This window comes from Etheostoma spectabile, chromosome 1 (assembly GCF_008692095.1).
Source record: "Etheostoma spectabile isolate EspeVRDwgs_2016 chromosome 1, UIUC_Espe_1.0, whole genome shotgun sequence".
Classification (NCBI taxonomy): domain Eukaryota; kingdom Metazoa; phylum Chordata; class Actinopteri; order Perciformes; family Percidae; genus Etheostoma; species Etheostoma spectabile.
The window spans coordinates 29,979,377-29,998,152 of NC_045733.1; the positions used below are offsets into that span (position 1 = coordinate 29,979,377).

Consider the following 18,776-nt stretch of genomic DNA (forward strand, 5'->3'; position numbering starts at 1 on the left):
GTTATGGTGATTGATGATCTCAAACAGGTACAACCTCTCCGCTCTCCCCTTCCTCTCACCTCTGAACCTCCAGAGATGGACAGTATCGATGATGTGTGTGTGTGTTTGTTCTGCAGACAGTGGCGGTTGCTCTGTCTGTCCTCCGATTGGCTGATGCCGGAGACTCCCCTTTGACTTGTTGGAAAGCAGAGAACACAAAAACACACATTGCTGGATGTTTGTGGAGAGTTAAAGCATTTCTTAGTAAGGGCCACACTGTTTTACCAGTGTGTTCACGTGTGTGTGTTCACGTGTGTGTGTGTGCGTTTGTGTGTGTTCACGTGTGTGTTTGTCATGTGCTCAGCTTGCACCACAACATGAGCCTAAAATCCTCTTGTTGTCGAGCTCCTGACCAACACAACTGTAACGAGGAACAATTATGCAAAGATTAAACAGGAATTCTAATCTTGTGATATCACAGGATTACAGATTAAAATGTTCACTATCATTAGTCATGTTTCATCAACCTATTTTTATGCACATTTTGAAGTAACGCTCTAAAAAATATTGATGCAAAAGGACAAATTTGAGAGAAAAAAACTCATTCGCAAAAAAGTTTGTATGCATGCTTGAGATGGTTTTTGCCTTGTTTGAAAAAGTTAATACGTAAAATGGGAGATGGAAACCGCTTTGCCAAATAAGTTGTGACGTAGCGAACATGTAACTCACGTGACTATAGTCGCGGTACCCATGGGATGGGGGGAGGGATCGGGATGCGGGTCCCATCCAGGGCGCCGTGCACATGTGGAACAAGGTGCGTGGTGGAGTTGCGGTGCGCTGTAGCCGGGGCCTCAGCCACGTCGGGTAATTTAAGGAATTGGTTCAACAGCTTGAACGGTTTGGCCCTGCACACCGACTTACAACCACGCGTAACGACAACTTTTGGTAAAACTACGCTTTGCGTAGAGTAGTTTATTCGCTACAAACCAGTTGATGGAAACGCTTCTAATCGCATTTTCTTTTATTTCTTTTTTAAAGTTTGCTTTAAATTCGCTTGACAATTAGATGGAAGCATGAAAACAAATAAAAACTGCAATATATATACTATATTATTTTCTAATCCTTATTTTGTAATTGTTATTCAGATAATATTAATACACATTAGCCTTTTAGCACATCCTCTAGAGAGCAGTGGTTTTCAAAGTCTGAGACTGGGGGCCTTACCTCAGACTGAAAGGCCTCCCTCTTTAGTTTACTTGCTTAGTTTTGCTCAATCCCTGGACGTCTATGGGATCATAATTACATTATTTGATTCCATAGACACTTAACAATTGAGCCAAGACAGCCTAATATTGCTGTTAGACATAACTTCATACTACACTAAATACATAGCAACAGGTCTGTCCTAAGACAATAATTAGTTTCTGACTCTGGGAAAACCAGTACCTCTGAACCATCTCTTTAAAGAGCCCAAACTATGGACTCTTTTTTTTCTCATTTTCAGTTTCCTACTTGTATTTTTGGTTTCTACTAGAACATGTTTACATGTTTTAAGTTAAAAAACACATTATTTTTCTCACACTGTCTGTCTGAATATACCTGTATTCTCCTTCTGTCTGAAACGCTCCGTTTTAGCTCCTGTCTCTTTAAGCCCCCCTTCCCAAAAAAAAAAAACAACCTCTAAACGTCACCCAGCTTTTAGCCCTCTGATTGGATGTGTCCTACTCCAATGCTCTCTGGGACTATAGTGGACTTCTCTCCTGAAGTCATATATTGTGTCTTTCAGTGCAGTTTGTTATTGTTTATTCTGAGGAGTGACCAAATATCCCATCAAAGGAAAAATGTTTGATTTTGGACGGTATAATAAAACTGATGTGACTGCATGAACCCTGGCAGCCCGATACGACCATACTCTCCGTGCTAATGCTTCTGTACTCATGTGCATAAATATGGTCAAGAGGTTTCCAGACAATGGCCCGGAGCATAAAGAACAATTGACATGAAACCTCATGCATATATTCATGTTTCCCCTCAAGATGAATTGTAATATCTTGGGTGTCTTTTTTGTTGACTGGTTTATGAGCACACTCCTGGTACTTTTCATTTATCATGAACAATATACAGTCTACAGTAGTAGAGTACCTTCTTTAGTGCAGAGGCGGTATAAAACCAAAAATCTCTCAAATGGCCATGTCACTTTTAATTTTGCCAAAATGTAGCCTTATTTTGGAGCGTTATTTAGCCCCCTTCCTGGTCATTTAGCCCCCTTCCTGGTCATTTAGCCCCCTTCCTGGTCATTTAGCCCCCTTCCTGCCAAGCTACCATGACATGGTAGGCACCAATGGAATATAGCAGCGGCTAACTAAAGTGTGTACATTTTAATATGAAGTAAGACGCTGCAAGCTGCTGCACCCAACACCTGTTTTGAAAGACTGACAGCTGATCATCAGCTGATTGTGTGATTGTCTAGCAACAAATACACAAAAAAATCCCTTTGTGGCCTCCAACTTAAGGCCAGGCAAAGTGAAATTTCACAAAACTCATCAGATCTGAAAACTGCATTAACACAGAATGTTATGGGATATAAAAAGAGTGTTTTTTTTTCCTGTATGTGTTTAAAGGCAGGGACGTAAAGGGGTGAGTCATAAATACACTCCAGGGTTAAGACTATGTATTGTGTGTGTGTGTGTGTGTGTGTGTGTGTGTGTGTGTGTGTGTGTGTGTGTGTGTGTGTGTGTGTGTGTGTGTGTGTGTGTGTGTGTGTGTGTGTGTGTGTGTGTGTGTGTGTGTGTGTGTGTGTGTGTGTGTGTGTGTGTGTGTGTGTGTGTGCGCGCGTGCGCGCGCGTGTGCGCGAGTGCGTCACATACTTGCTGCCTAAACAATAAATGAATAACCTTGTTTATTCAGTCATTCACTCCACCGTTTCCTGTTTCATTCAGAATGTGGCAACATGTGGACACACACACACACACACACACACACACACACACACACACACACTCAGCATCACGAATGTAGAGCTGATGATGAGTAAGACTGTCATTACCTGATAACTGCCTCGTCTTTCTGTCACCCAGGGCGTCCGAACCAGCAGTCCTCGCCAGCTGCCCTTTATTTAGTTAAGGTTGACTTAATGTTATTTTCCTTCTCTGTGTGTGCGTGTGCGCGTGTGCGTGCGTGTGCGTGAGACATGCAACCTTAACTCTATCTGACGGTGTAAAAAGCTGTAATGAGAGGGAGTAGAATTCCTCCTTAATATAACACATTGTATTGTTTAGTACGCTACCTTCTCAGCAGCAAACAGCCATCAGCCCCAGTTTGTTCCTCCGGTACATGTCTGATTGTGTAGCTTTTTTGTTTGCAAGCCTTTATTCAGCGATTTTTGGTAGAAAGCGCTGCTATATTCCATTACTATCCACTGCTAGCTACATGTAGTTACATGCACCACTGTGCCGGCGGCTTTACAGGACAGGTCTACATGGCTGTAGACTGTATTTAATGTAGATTTACATTTGAAGAACCAGGCTAAATGTGCAGAATTTACAGGTTTATATCAGTCTGGATATCACCAGACCAAGCTCAATAGATTTGAGATTGAGCGTTGGTCTGGGGAGTCTGCTCTGGATTTTCTCTGCACAAGAGAAACCGTGACCAATGGGCACACAGTAGTTCAAATGACTCTGTACACAATTGGATAGTCCTTCAACCAATCAGAGCAACGATCCGGGTGACGTAGAAGCTACAGCAGCATCACTGGGTTGCTGCGCTTTGGTGGAGTTCAGTGGCCAACGTTATGTTGAACGTAAACAAGAAGCTGCTTGGTCGTTTCTCTATCGTCATCGTGTTAAACCCGCCAATAGCGCGCCAGGTAGATGAGCCAGTTTATGATTGGTGGGCGGGGTTTACCCAGTCTAGGTTTATATCATAGTTTAAAGCATTTTAAATGTTAAAGTGTGCTGCAACTAGGATGTGCTAAGGCAACAGCTACAACAGTGTGAGTGTTTAGTTGCACGGCGACCATGTCCTTGCATTGCCAGACCTTCCTCCACAGCGCCGCGGAGGAAGGAGGCCTTTTCTATTGAGAGGGTTTGGGTATCAGTCTCAACTGGCATGATGTATGGTCTAGCATTCGAGAAGGATCACGCAATCCAGACCATCAGCTGATTCACTACAATTTCATTCACAGGACATATCTCACCCCCATTAAAAAGGCCCCACATGAAAATATTTGATGAAGGAGGACATCCACGAGGACAAAAAGAGGGCAAAGTCTGCGTTGGGCGCCGCAAAAAGTAAACAACAGTCAGTCGCAGCCTCTAACACAGACAAACCCACGGCAACGCTCCCTCAATAGATCGGGGCTGGAAACACAGTACAACACTTGTCAATGTGGTGAGATGTGCAACACACACACACACACAAAACACAAACACACACACACACACCACAAACACAAACACACACACACACACCACACACACAGGTAGGCACGGCAGCGGTCATGAAGGTGGAGGTAGCCACAGGCAACGTGGGAAGAGGAGAAAGGCCTTGTCCTCCTCAGCTTCTGAATCAGCGTAGACCACTCGTTCGCGGGGGTTTTGGGAGTTCCTGAAAACTCCCAACCTGGTGCTGGTGACGGTTTTACGTTCATCTTCTGAACGCCCTCGCATCAACCATCCACATGTGGCTGCAGAGAGGAGGAGAAGGTCAACGCTAAAGGAGGTGAAGAGACAGGAAGGGAAAAAAAAACGAGAGGCAAAAGGAGATAGACCAAAACACAGAGAGGAGAGTATAAAGAAGGAAGGAGGGGTGTAACGAAAAAAGGAAGCAAGAAATGAAAGTGATACATAACAGGAATGAATGGAATAATGCAAAGAGAGGAGAACATCAAGAAGAGGCGGTGAAGGGAAAGGAAGAGAGTAACAGAACAGAGGTCAACGAAGCAAAGTAAACAGGCTGAAGGAATGAAGATATGTTAAAGAAAGAAAAATGAAAACATCAGCAAAAACAAAAGTAAATAAAGTAGAGAGATGAAGGAAAGGAGCAAATGAAACAAAAAGGGAATAAAGAACAGGATGATAATGTGGTAGATACAGAGTAGTGAAAAGTGGGTTCAGAGGGTTAAGTAGAGAAAAGGGAAAAAGGGTGAGGGAAGGAGATCCTATGACTTAAATTAGAGAATAAAAAGAAGGTGGGGGGGGGTGCAAGAGAAGGAGGAGATAATAGAGAAGAGGAAGGAAATGAAGTGATGGAAATACAGTAAAGGGAATGAGAGGTTAAGTCTGTAGGGGGGTGGAACCAGAGGGTTGCGGGGTCACGTCCCCATACGGACCATAGGAGCAAAGTATGGACTGGAGCGTGGAGAGAATGACAGTTCACTCAGACACTGCGAGGTGCTCTTGAGCAAGGCACCCCCCCCAATTGCCCATATGGCATGTCAAGGACCTCTGGTGTGGTGTGTATTTGTAGTTAAGGTTGTGTGTAAAACATAGAGGTACAATTGTAATTCCCAACTGGGGATTAATAAAAAGTATAATTAGAAACATTTTCTTAAAAGACGAGGTAAGAAAGGAAGATCTGATACCGGATGAGAGTAACGAAAGGCAGTAAAGTGAAGGGAAACGGAGAGTAATAGAAAATATAAGTTAGAAAGAAAGAAAAGACAAGAAGATGTGAAGAAAATGTTTGCAGATGTGAAAGGAAATAAATGTGATGAAAAAAGTAAAAAAGAATTAGGATTAAAGTAATGCAAAAAGAAGAGATGCGAGAAAAAGGACGAGCTGTAACAGAAAAGAGGACGTGAATGAACGTAAATTGAAGGGATGAAGATGAAAGAAATGAGACGCAGCGAAAGAGTTTAAGTTCTGTCTGACAAGAAGAAAAGTATGAGGAAATTATGAGAGATGACACAAAAAAAGCAGGAAATGAAAACGAATGAAGTGAGGAACAGGGGTAAAAGAATAAATAAATGAGAATAAAAAGAGCAAAGTAGAAAGAAAAGAAAGCAAAGAAGGTGGGATGAAAAAATAGGAACTCAAGTGCTAGAATAAAAGTAATGAAAGACAAAGGATATGCGTATAAAAAAAACGAAGAGGCGTGAAGGAGGGAATGAAGGTGTACCAAGGCCGGGAAAAAATGACATGAGAAAGAAAAAATGAGTTAAAAAATGATTTAAATGAGAAAAGAAAAGGAGAGGGAGTTGAAATAAGAGGGGGTGAAGGAAAGGAGCACATAGTGACGAAAAGAGGAGAAAATCAAAGGGAACGAAAGGAGGGGAGGAGAAAAGAAGAGAGAAGGGACATGAGGTGCCAGGTCCTCGGAGACGTTAAAACGTCCTCGATGACCCACGCCGACGCCGTCGGCTGCAGGGCCCGTGATCGCCACGGCGATCGTTTGTGTCAAACTCATCCAAACTGTGGACGCAAAGCACGGAACAAACATGAACGGGGTCACTCAGAAGAGACAACAGACAAATGAAAACTCTGAATCGGCTGTGTTGTGTAACACGGACTCCAACTCGCCTTGTAGTCGACGGCTGTAGATTTCAACAATCCTGAAAAAGAGAGGAAAAGGACTCAGTAAGACATCCATATCTTCGTCTTATGTGCCATTAAATCAAACGCACCAGTGACCACAAACACACACACTCAGCCCCACACACATAACCGAGATGCACAATGTTCTCCCTAGAGCACCAAATGCGGGATTGGTCCTCGCTGAAGATAGTCCCAACAATGTACTTTCCTGTAGTTTCCTAAACACTACAGTGAAAAGTGAACTAAGCAAAAGTATGCGAGATGGAGAAAAAAAAGTAACTATTTTTAATGTGATTCGTCGAGCGGCAGAGAATGTTGTGAAAGTGTTGAGAGGCAAGACCTACGGTGGCCGACAGGGGCACACAACTGACAACTTAAACAAATAAAAAAAAAAAAAAGCATTATCAATCACCCAGTGGGGAAAATTATAATACACTCTGTGGTACACACCACAGGCCTGAATACCCATCATGCTCAGGACATTCATGCACTAATGGAGAGATGTCAAGTGAGTGGGCGTCAGCTGACCAGCGCCCTGAGTGGTTGGGGGGGGGGGGGGGGGGGGGTACGGTGCCTTGGCTCAACAGCACCGGGCAGTGCCCAGAGGTGAACTGGCATTTCTCCAGCCACCAATCCACACTCCGTAATTTTTGTCCATACGGGGACTTGACCCGTGACCCTTGTTTACAAACTCCCCACTGGAATGAGCTACTGATACGCCCCCCCCAAACATGATGACTGAAAACAACATGTCATGAAACAAACACAAGTATTGAAAACACTTCATTTTAAATTTGGCAACACATGCCCGTCATTTAGAACAGGCTGCAAAATAGACAAAGCCGCAAATATAGAAAACGCTGCCAAAAAGAAAAAAGCACACAGACGCCGAAAACAAGACTTAATCCAATTACACAACGGAGTTCTCCAGGCCTCTGGTTAGAGGGAGCGACTAAGTGGAACCGCTTGATACTCGACCCCACGGGGGGACGAGAGCTCCGCCCTTATTAACCTGGACCTGAGGCCAAGAAACGAAAGAAAAAAGAAAAACAATCCAAACATGGATTATTAATTACAGTCGATCATCTCAAAGCTGCTGCACACCATTTCACAACGCTGAGGACTTGAACGTGCCCGTCTCTCTCTCTCTCTCTCTCCTCTCCTCTCCGTGGGGTCTAAATTCAGCTGTGGCATTCCTTTTACGGACTGGTGCTGTTCTTTTGAACGTTTTCGATATTGCAGAGTGCTGGATTTGGTTTGTTTGTGTGTGTAATTAGAGCCTCGTTGCTAATGCTGCGCAATGTGTGTCACATTAATGAAGATGATTTATTTGCCTGGGTTTTGGTTGATTGCGTGTGTGGTCATTAGGTCGCGGTGCGTTGCAATGTCGGCCACAGTACGACCACAATCAGAAATCAGAAAATCTAGAAATCAGAAACAGTCTATTGACACGTGGTGAATTTGCCTTAGTGATGGGTGAGACATACAAACAACACATAGGATATTAAACAGAATAAGAAAAAAATAAATACCAGAAACAGAAACAGAGACAAAGACTGTAAATACAAAAACAGTTGTGTTTAGTATGTGTGTAACGGGCAGAGGTTAGTATCGTCCCGATGGACGTTGTGTGCCACAGTAGTGTTGAATGTAACAAAGTAAAAATACTTTGTTAATGTTAAGGAGAATTTTCACGTCTGTATACTTTACTTCATTATTTATATTGTCGGGAAAAACTTTTATTTTACTCAACTACATTGAACTAAGCATCTTCGTTAATACTAAGTTAACCCGTTACTACAAAATAACATCAGAAGAAATTTGTCACATATGGAAAAAAGACGGTTTGGAAATCGTGATTTCTTGACGGCAAGTTTGTTGCCAAGCGCCAAAATTAAAAATAAAAAAACCCCTAAAGAACAGATGAAGGCAGCATAACAACTGTGGTGTCACTGAAGCACGTGGTGCATCGTGCCGCCATGGTACAAGACGAACACCCAAAGATAGTTTGGCCATAAAAATTCATGATCAAAGTTTCTAATAATTAAGTACATTTAATATCAGAAAATTACGTTTGAGACTTAGGTCAGTAAATATCAGTTCCTTTCGCACTTTTACTTATATTATATAATATTTTGTATGTATTATTACTCTAAAAGGTGACGTTACTTTAACCATTTGAACAATTTCTGGAAAGCTACTTTTGGAGTACTCCAACTGGCGTACTTTTACTCCAACATGCTGTAATAAGTACTTATACAAGACTGGTCAAAGCGTGCTGTCTGTTGGGGGTCGATCTGTTTCATGAGACTACTTTAACTTACTGACTCCTCCATCCTTTTTAAATGTCAACTATGTCACATCTAGAACCGAGGTCTGCTCGTTGCGTTTTTTTTGCAAACATGTAAACCACCCCCCTCCCCCGCCATGTGAAGCCCCAAAAATAAAACAAACAGTCATTTGAGCCATGTGGTCTGAGAAGGGAGCAGAGGAAAAATGAAGAGCTCTGCAGAAAGGACACGGTCTTCACCTTACGACCTGTTGCTCTTCTCTGGGAGCAAACACTGCAAGGACAAATCCGACCTGCCACTCGAGAAATGTCACAAGACAAGATGTGCAGCACGAGGAGAGGGCCACGCGCGCTTATGTACATTAGAAAGGCAAGAGGACAAAATAGGGAAAAAAGCTGCTTCGGAGATGAAAGGTCCTTCGTCCAGTCCTCGTGGACATTATGTGGAAGGCGTGACAGAAAAAGAAGCTCGATGTGAAGTTCTTTTTTTTTTACAATCTAAAAAAAAAACATCGCTTGAAAGAAATGTGATGTTGGTTTCCACACCTGTCCATGCCCTGGTGCAGCCCTAGTATCGCCTTAAGAGATATCAAGGGTTAAAGGGCAATGCATGTTAAAAGGACTTAAAAAAACTGGTCCCTGCTTTCAGCTGCCAGTAGACTGAATACTGTAACGGGTCTTTACAGGTTCCTAAAAAAAATCAATCAGACAGCTGCAGCTGACCCAGGAAGTTGCTGCTAGAGCCTCATTAAGACCAGAGACTGGATCAATCACTCAGTCATCTCTAAGACCAAGAGACTGCGATCACATCACTCCAGTCCTCACTAAGACCAAGAGACTGGATCACATCACTCCGTCCTCATAAGACCAGAGACTGGACTCATCACTCCAGTCATCACTAAGACCAAGAGACTGGATCACATCACTCCAGTCTCACTAAGACCACGCGACTGGATCACATCACTCCAGTCCTCACTAAGACCAAGAGACTGGATACCATCAATCAGTCCTCACTAAGGACCAAGGAGAGGATCACATCACTCCAGTCCTCAGTAAGACCAAGAGACTGGATCACATCACTCAGTCCCCATTAAGACTAAGAGACTGGACACATCCCCTCCAGTCCTCTCAAGAAGACCAGAGACTGGATCACATCACTCAAGTTCCTCACTAAGACAAGAGACTGGATCCTCACTCCAGTTCCTCACAAGACCAAGAGACGGATCCCAGCAATCCAGTCATCACTAAGACCCAAGAGATGGATTCACATACTCCAGTCACAGTAATGACCAAGAGACTGCGATCACATCACTTCCAGTCCTCATTAGACCTAAGAGAATGGACTCACATCACTCCAGTCCTCACTAAGACCAAGAGACTGATCAATCACCCAGTCCTCACTAGACCAAGAGGACTGGATCACATCACTCCAGTCCTCCTAAGACCAAGAGGGACTGGATCACATCACTCCAGTCCTCACTAAGGAACAAGGGACTGGATCACATTCACTCCAGTCCTCATTAAGATAAGGAGACGGATCAAATCACTCCAGTCCTCACTAGACCAAGGGACTGGATCACATCACTCGGCCAAAAGACATTTCTGCTCTTCTACTACACTAGGACCAAACCCAGAACTCTCAGGTCATCTGGGAAAGGTCTGCTTTCGTCCCCAGAGTCAGACACAAAACAGGGTGAAGCAGCGCTCGTTTCTATGCCCTCATATCTGCGAATAAACTCCCAGAAACCTGCAGATCCGAGTGGCGCCATTTCCTACCCAAGCTAAAATTCAATGTGAGGTGTACAAGTGTTCAGATACGTACTCAGATTGAGTAAGTAACGGTATACGTTAAAAATAATTTTGGGCATGTATGGGTATCTGTAACGGAATACAAAGTTTGGAAGTATTCATTCCCAACACTGGTGTGTGTACCACATTATTAAGATAAAGAAATAAAGAAGTGACTGAATGAGATACTAGGCTATTCACAACATGAAATTCTCCATGGTTCTCTACTAATCTTAAAGGAAGATTCAAGGATGGGCGAGAAGCACGAAGCAGCGAGAAGAACAAACTGGTCGTGAACAAGCCAACAATTTATCCAGATTATCTGAACCGATTATTTGGAAGTCAACCTGAAGTGAACGTACTGGAAATGCTAAACTACCCCGCAGTGGGAGGAAGAGTGCGCAGGTTGAAAAGACTTAGGTCAGGCTGTAACTGTGATGGTCTTCGGGGATCATTCACTGTTTGCCTTCTGGCACGCGTGCCAGATTTCAGCCAAAAAACGAAAATAAGAACTGAGTTGAAAACGAGTTGCCAAACCCAGAATTCCATTGAAACCCTCCTATAACACCTTGGCAGTGTTCATTTCTTTCTCACCAGATCAAAAATGTGGAGGAAACAAAATATTTTAATTTGTTGCCCCCCAGATTGCAGCTTGAGCGACATCTACACCATTCCAGGAGCTTCCTTTGGTTATTCAAAAATGTGACGATTTAAAAAAAAGAATTTAAATATGTTTTATTGATTTAGGGACGGGAATGACAATTTACAATCTGTGTCCACACACAGTCCTGAAAATACACACACACGCACATGACTCAGGACTATACATGCACTAATGGAGAATGGCAGAGTGAGTGGGCTGACAGACCGAACCAGCGCCTGCGCGGGTGGGGGGGGGTACGGTGCATTGCTAACAGAACCTGGCAGTGCCAGGAGTGAAGCGGCATCTCTCCAGCCACCAATTCACACTCCCTACTTTTGGTCCCACGCCGAGGACTTGAAACCAGTGGACCTCTGGTTCCCCAACCCAACTCCTATGGACTGAGCTACTGCCACCCAACTGAGCTACTGCCACCCAACTGAGAGCTACATGCCGACCCAATGAGTACTGCCACACAAACTGAGCTACTGCCACCCAACGGAGCTACTGCCACACATTAGCGGGGTTCTCATCACAACGTGGTGTGCTATGTCAAGTGACTGGGTTAGTCAAGGGTGTAGTGTGATAAGCCTAAGGTATTGGGGTCAGTGGGATCAGATTCAACACTAGTGCAAACACAAACACAAACACACCTTTGAATAATCAGCTTAAATACACACTAGCTTCAGTGGTCTGTCACATGCACAACATAATTAGAGTAAATGTACTCACATGGCCCAACTTGCTGAGGCCAGCTATCTTGTTGGGCAGGTAACGATGTGAACTGACACAGTGGACCAAATTTCAGTATTCAGACACTGTATACTACAGTAGTTAGCCTGTTTTTCCACTCTAGGATAAAGGACTTGTGCAAAACTCAGCTGTTCGAATTTGATCTGATCCCCACAAGACTCAGATAAAATGTTAACCAGAATCCCGCTGGAGGCGGAGAGTGGTGGTGCGTGGTTCACGGAGAGCATGAAACGTGCCACGCTGTCGACTTTTTGGTGTCTTGTTTTTGTAAATGAAGCATTTATTTTTTTTTTAGATATTGTTTTGAGCAGTTTTTGGCCTTGTATGTTTGACCGACGACAGCTAGACATTCAAGGGGAGGACGAGAGCGAAGAGCGAGCGAGAGGGAGGGGATGACGTGCGTAAAGGGCGCAGGGCGACCTGAACCAGGCCGGCGGCATCGAGGAGACCTCTATATAGGCGCCCGCTCTACCAGCTGACAATCTGTGGCGCCAAAAAGCACAAATCTGGGTCGCCAAAAAGCAAATTTTTGTTTTATACATAAATAATATTCTAATGAAAACTGATATAAACTACCTGCATTCACGGTCCCCAACGATGATTCTCTAACGATTATTTCCAATCAACATGACAAAACTCCATCATGTTTTACCCTATGTTTTACCCTAAGATCACATTACCTCTAAACCATGCGACACACACTCTCCCCACAAACCCCTAACACACCTCTCCTGTAACGGGCGTCTTTCCTGGGCGTGTCTAGCGCTTCTGTCCGATAGTAGCAGGCTTGTCGCCTAATGATGCGACGGTCTCCAAGTCACTCAGGTATTGTCAAAGTCACAAGAAAAATGTTTTGGACTTAAAAGTATGTATTTCTCGATTACTAAAATACATGAAATAAAATGCCAAACTTTAAGATATATTGAGAATCGATGTCTTGAAGCATTTCCGCCATTGAATGATTTTCAACTCGAGCAAGTCACGCTGCCCGCGCGCTGCCTAAATCCGATTGGCAGTCGCTTTGGCGCATTACTCAGCATTGCAAAAAAGACTTCTTGTGATGTTTGGCCGTCTGTCTCGTGGCATACGGCCACTCCCATTGAAGATGAATGGTAAACCTGCCGTGTTCTCTCTCTTGTAGCTAACGTGACTGCAGGCTACACAGAATTAATTCACTTTGACCGCCGCCTGCCTTTTCTTTAAGGGAAATCCATTAAAATACGAGTGGTTTCTTGAAAAATAGAACCTTAGTAGCTCTTGTCGTGTAAAAAAAATCGCTGGGTAAGTAAGTAAAACACATATTTGTTTATAATGACCAATACGCAGAGGACGAAAAAACACGGCAACAAAATGTCGAGCGCCGAGCTGGGGGATAACAACAGACGATGGAAGTGAGAGACGGAGTCATCAGCTGCAGAATCACTGCTGAGGATGTCTGCAGGCTCTAATTCCTAACACACAAACGCCTGACGCACGCACAACACCGGCTCCACTACAAATGCAGACGCATTTTGACGAGAGGAGAGAAAGGGCACGGCAACGGCGTGCAAAGATCTCTTTTTCTTCCAGTTTCTCCTCTCTGCTGGAGCGATCTGCATATCGCATCAACAGACCGACGTGACAGCTGTCTTTTCCCTTATCTGCTCACTTGTTCGTGTTTACCGGCCACGCTTCGAGGGAACGAGGGGCCGGGTTCAACAGAAATACATACATAATAAGAATGAGAGGAATCTTTCATTTACAGCCACTTTAGTTCATAGGTTGGTTTACGGCACATTTACTGTTTGTTACACCCACTAAGTTCTGATACTGTAGGCTCTTAAGCCGACATATTCGGCCGATATTAGGCATTCCCGATCTATCGGTACGGCATTTAATGGCCAATGTAAAAAAAAAAAAAATTCTCCGAATATTTTAATGAAAATAATTATCTGATAAATGAATATTTAAACATAAAAACGACTGTCCCCTGTTTGAGATTGGCGTTGCATACGTCTGTCCACCAGAGGGCGCTCACAATGCCCTTTGCAACACGATTTTGAACTTGGACTTAATTTTAATATCTTAAGTTGTATTTTTATTAGGCGCACATTATTGGCCAAAAATAATCACGATTATTTGGATCAAACTTTGATCGCGATTATTCTACTATTATGTTGCTGATTTTAACCAAGAACAAATGTTCGCGCCTCACGTGGCTATTTATAATGCGAGTGATAGCTTGATAGAATTAGCCTTAGCTTATAATTACCGTCAGGAGGAATTTGCCGACGGAAACTTGACCTAAGCTGTCTCCATTTTCAAATTAACTCCATATTTACCCGGGTTTGTACGTCTCTGGTTGTGCAACTGTTAGAAACATGCTAGTTTTGTTCATGTTGGGTAGAATCTATCTCCGTTCCGTTGATCCGGAGTTGTTTGCTGATTTTGTGTCTTTAACCAAAGTACAAGTGTGCGCGTTCAGGTTTGGCTATTTATATCAGGTATAGCTGTAATCAGCCATGGCTATCATAAGCGGGGAATTATAGACGACGACCGAAGGCGCAACTTGACTCTAACTGTTTAATTCTCCTCACTGAAATCTAAATCGTCCAATAAGTGACGAGGTGTAATACGTCATGTGACAAAAAGAGCTGTTAGAAGGCAACATGTGTTTTTTCCTCAGGGGTGGTCCAGCAATGATTACAGCTGGAGCCACGTATGCAATCTGGATTGTGTTGTGTCATAAAAGAAAGTATTTCAACTAAGCACGTTTTCTTAATATTGATGATGCATTGGGGTCCTTTTTTAGTTAAATATTAGACATGGAGAAATGGGCTCAGTTTTAGCTTCCTAGAAAACTAAATTTTCCCTGCCATTCTATTTATTTCTATATTGTTGTATATATATTTGGGGGAGGCAATGACCGAAAAGAGATGGGGGCAACATGACACAGATGTCCATGGATGGACTCAAAGTAGGGGACAAAACAGTCAAAACTGCCTTTCTCTCTAAGCCGTTCGGTATTGGACCCCTTGATGACCAGTATCAATAAGAACTACAATCAATTGACGAAGCAACGATACCATTTAAGGGACCTTTACAAGGCGATATGAGACAAATGATTTGACTGAACTGTGCAGTGTAGTTTCTCTTCAGGTGTTGTACTGCTCGTCTGCAGACATTAGGACAGTTTATCAAACAGCCAGTGGCTACCCGCAAGCCAGCTGACCAACAACGGAGGAAGAGGAGGTGGAGGAAGAGGAGGAGGAGGTAGAGGAGAGGAGGAAGAGGAGGAGGTGGTGGTCACTGAGAGACAAACAAGACAGACGGACAGTGAGAGAGGGGGACAAGAGGCAACGCTGCTGAGGATGACAAGAGGGGAGGAAGGGAGGGGGTTTAGGGACACAAACGCCACGATGGCCACGCTAAAACACACACACACACACACACACACACACACAGGAGGTGTGGTAAGGTTGGTGTATGTTGCTGTCATCATAGCCAATTCAGCGGTAGAAAAGGATAGCTGCCAGTCCACTATTGTCGGAAACAACAAGCACCGCGGCTGAGAATCAGGAAGAGGGACGAGCAATCGGGTTTCTCGTGGAGAGGAATGATGGGACAGCTGCATGGGGGGGGGGGTAATCTGATGTTCTCATGGTCTCTGTGGGCAGACACACATCTCTACCACGTTTGTTTTTTTTATATTATTAAATAATACATAATTGCAGTCTCTAAGAAAAAAAGTCCCCTTTATGATTTTATCAAAAAAAGCAAAGCGACTCGGGGGTTCTCTCTGTGGGAGTACTGACACATAACATTTTAAGACCTTTTTAAGACCATTATGAATTAAATTTAAGATCATATCACAACATCAAAAAAAGAATGAAGAATTAGATGTCAAGGTCCGGAAACATGTCTGAAACTATACCCCCCCGATTTCCACATGTGCTTTATAGGACTGGTGTTAGAAGTTTGCTTCAATAGAAGTTGCATGTTGGGTCATTTGTAGTCTATACAGCAATATTATCTGACTAGACAAAAAAAAAAATAAAACTGCACTGTAGGTAAGCATAAAGGGAAGTGTTACATTACATGAACGTGGGAAAATTAAGACCGTTCAGAATTATTACGACCTGTAACCATAAAACGTTCAAAACCTTTTAAGGCCTAAAATTTTGATTTAGAAATTTTATCGTTTTTAAGAGCCTGCTGACACCCTGACAGACGGATTCAGAATGGCATCGTCAGACTCGGGGATCCTAACGTTTGTATTGATAGATAGATAGAGATAGAGTAGATAGATAGATAGATAGATAGAATAGATAGATAGATAGATAGTAGATGTTTATTGACCCAAGAAAAATGGGAAAATTCGGTGTTGCAGCAGCAAAATCAGTCACAAAGCACAGAATATAAATATAAATGAAATATAGGAAAAATATCATACATACAATATACATGAAATAATAATGGAATAAAGTAAAAAGAACAAATATTTGAATATGTACAGGATGGGGGAAAAAATGATACAGATTTAAAATGAAAACTCCAGCTTGTTCTTCCGAGGAGGAAGAGCTGGGTGTGCTCACCCGGCGAAGATGGGCACCAGGTGATGTTCAACATGGAGAACATGTCGATGTCCTTGACGTCACCATCTCGTCGTGGTCTTCGTCGAAGATGGCGTCGTCAGCACGTCTGCCGAGAGGGAAACATGGAGGAGAGATGAAAACCAATAAAGAAGAATCTCCTGTTTTTCCCCAAAAAAGTCTTATTTTTTAAACACATTTTAATTATTACAGATTCACATAATTGCAACACCCTATGCTGCCTACACATGATTGGTGCAGAACCACGGGTAGGGCGCAGAGCGCAGGGGCAGTCTGGGATTGGTTGCACTGAAAGGTCAGTCACCTGGGTCAAAGTTGAAATCATTTCTAACTTTGAGCGGCAATCCGAGCGTTGGAAAACGGGTGAGAGTGCTTTTACCGTGGGTCATGTGTAGGCAGCGTAACTATCTGTATAATTTATTCACCATAAGTTCATCTGCTGGATTTACCCATAAATCCACTTCCTTTTTAATGTACTGTATATTGACTTTTCATCAATTTATTGACCAATTACTGCATTTTAATTAATAGTATTAAATGAATATCTATTTTTAATCGGTTTAAGTGGGTGTATCATTTGCAGATCCACTGGAGGTTGTTTATGTACGTTTTTATGTATGAAGCGGTTTTCTTATTTGAGCCTTATTCGCTGTGTGTTCTGCCGCCGCGTCATCGCTGGGAACCAGCAGGGACCTGAAACCACCGGTTCACCTCCACGTTCATCTGCCTCGTTTTATCATTCAACTTCTCTGTTTCTCTGGCAAACACCAGTTCTAAATATAGCTCCGCTTCCAAACGCTCCTTCCTGTGTTGCCTTATTGCTTTTTTTCAGTGTCGGGGGGGTTCAATAAAACCGTTTTATCAGTTTGTGACGACGCAGACGCTCTCGCTCTCACTGCTGCATTTTTAATTCCTGACTGGCAATGGTGGAAGAGACGAGGAGAGCGGTTCACCGAAAACAACAGACTTGTTGCTTCAGTCTCTGCAGCTTATTGAGTGACTGTGTGTGTGTGTGTGTGTGTGGGTGTGTGTGTGTGTGGTGTGTGTGTGTGTGTAACAGGGCAGCAGATTGGTTTAACCACATTCAGATGTCTTTTTTTGTTTTAACCTCTGTTGTTTGGCTGTTATGATGCACTGTGAGCCCGATGCCATGGACCTGTCATCAGGAGATCTTTCCACACACACACACACACACACACACACACACACACACACCGCAGCACGCACGCACGCACACCACGCACACACACACACACAGTTGTTTTGAGTTTTTTTTGTAATTCAAAAAATAAACTTTACAAATGTTAAACTGTAGGAACGTCTTCGACAAAAAAATAAATTACATAAAAACAATATACACTATGTAAAAAATTAATAATCAGGAGGGAAAACAGGAGGGAGGAGCCAAAAACACACGCAGACACACACACACCACACACACACCACACACACACAACACGCACGCACGCACGCACACACACACACAGTTGTTTGACGTTTTTTTTTGTAAATTCAAAAAATAAACATTACAAACTGTTAAACTGTAGGAACGTCTTCCAGGACCAAAAAAAAAATTACATAAAAACAATATACACTATGTCAAAAAATTAAATAACTAGGGAGGGAAAACAGGAGGGAGGGAGCCAAAAAACACACACCACACACACACACACACACACACACACACACACACCCACACACACACACCACACACACCACACACACACACACACACACACACACCACACACCACACACACACACACACACACACACACGATAGGGGACCATTCATGTTCACAATTTAATTTTTAAATAACTTTGATTTTTGTTAAATTACTTTGATTCTCATTAATTTACGAGCCGACCGCATCCCAAAACGACGTGGAAAGGTCCATGTACACTACATCCAAGTAGAAAGGGTACGTGCAGATAGACCTTCATGGGGTGTTTCCAACAGGTTGTCTATCATTCTCTTTGCAGCTGTAAGTCCAGCAAATACAGCACGTTTCTGATCCCAGAGAGGTCATTCAGAGTCAAGACATGACAGTAACAGGCACGGTCCCATTAAACAAGGCGACATTTGGATGTAATGTTGTTCCAGAACTGCCAAGGTGAGCACGCCAGAACATGTGAGATCCGTGCCTTGAGCTTTCATTGGACGAAAAGTGCATAATGGGCTATAATATTTCAGGTGGG

The 18,776-nt window shown here is 43.1% G+C and overlaps 1 protein-coding gene and 1 long non-coding RNA gene across 2 annotated transcripts in view; one reads left to right on the forward strand and one right to left on the reverse strand.

Moving 5' to 3' along the window:
* Positions 1–1,743, reverse strand: part of LOC116687289 (uncharacterized) — a 6,518-nt gene extending 4,775 nt beyond the window's left edge. The window contains exon 1 of the long non-coding RNA XR_004331502.1: positions 1,733–1,743. This is a non-coding gene — a long non-coding RNA (uncharacterized LOC116687289). The remainder of the gene's footprint in view (positions 1–1,732) is intronic.
* gch1 (GTP cyclohydrolase 1) overlaps positions 1–18,776 on the forward strand; it is a 35,522-nt gene that overhangs the window by 2,793 nt on the left and 13,953 nt on the right. The window lies entirely within an intron of this gene.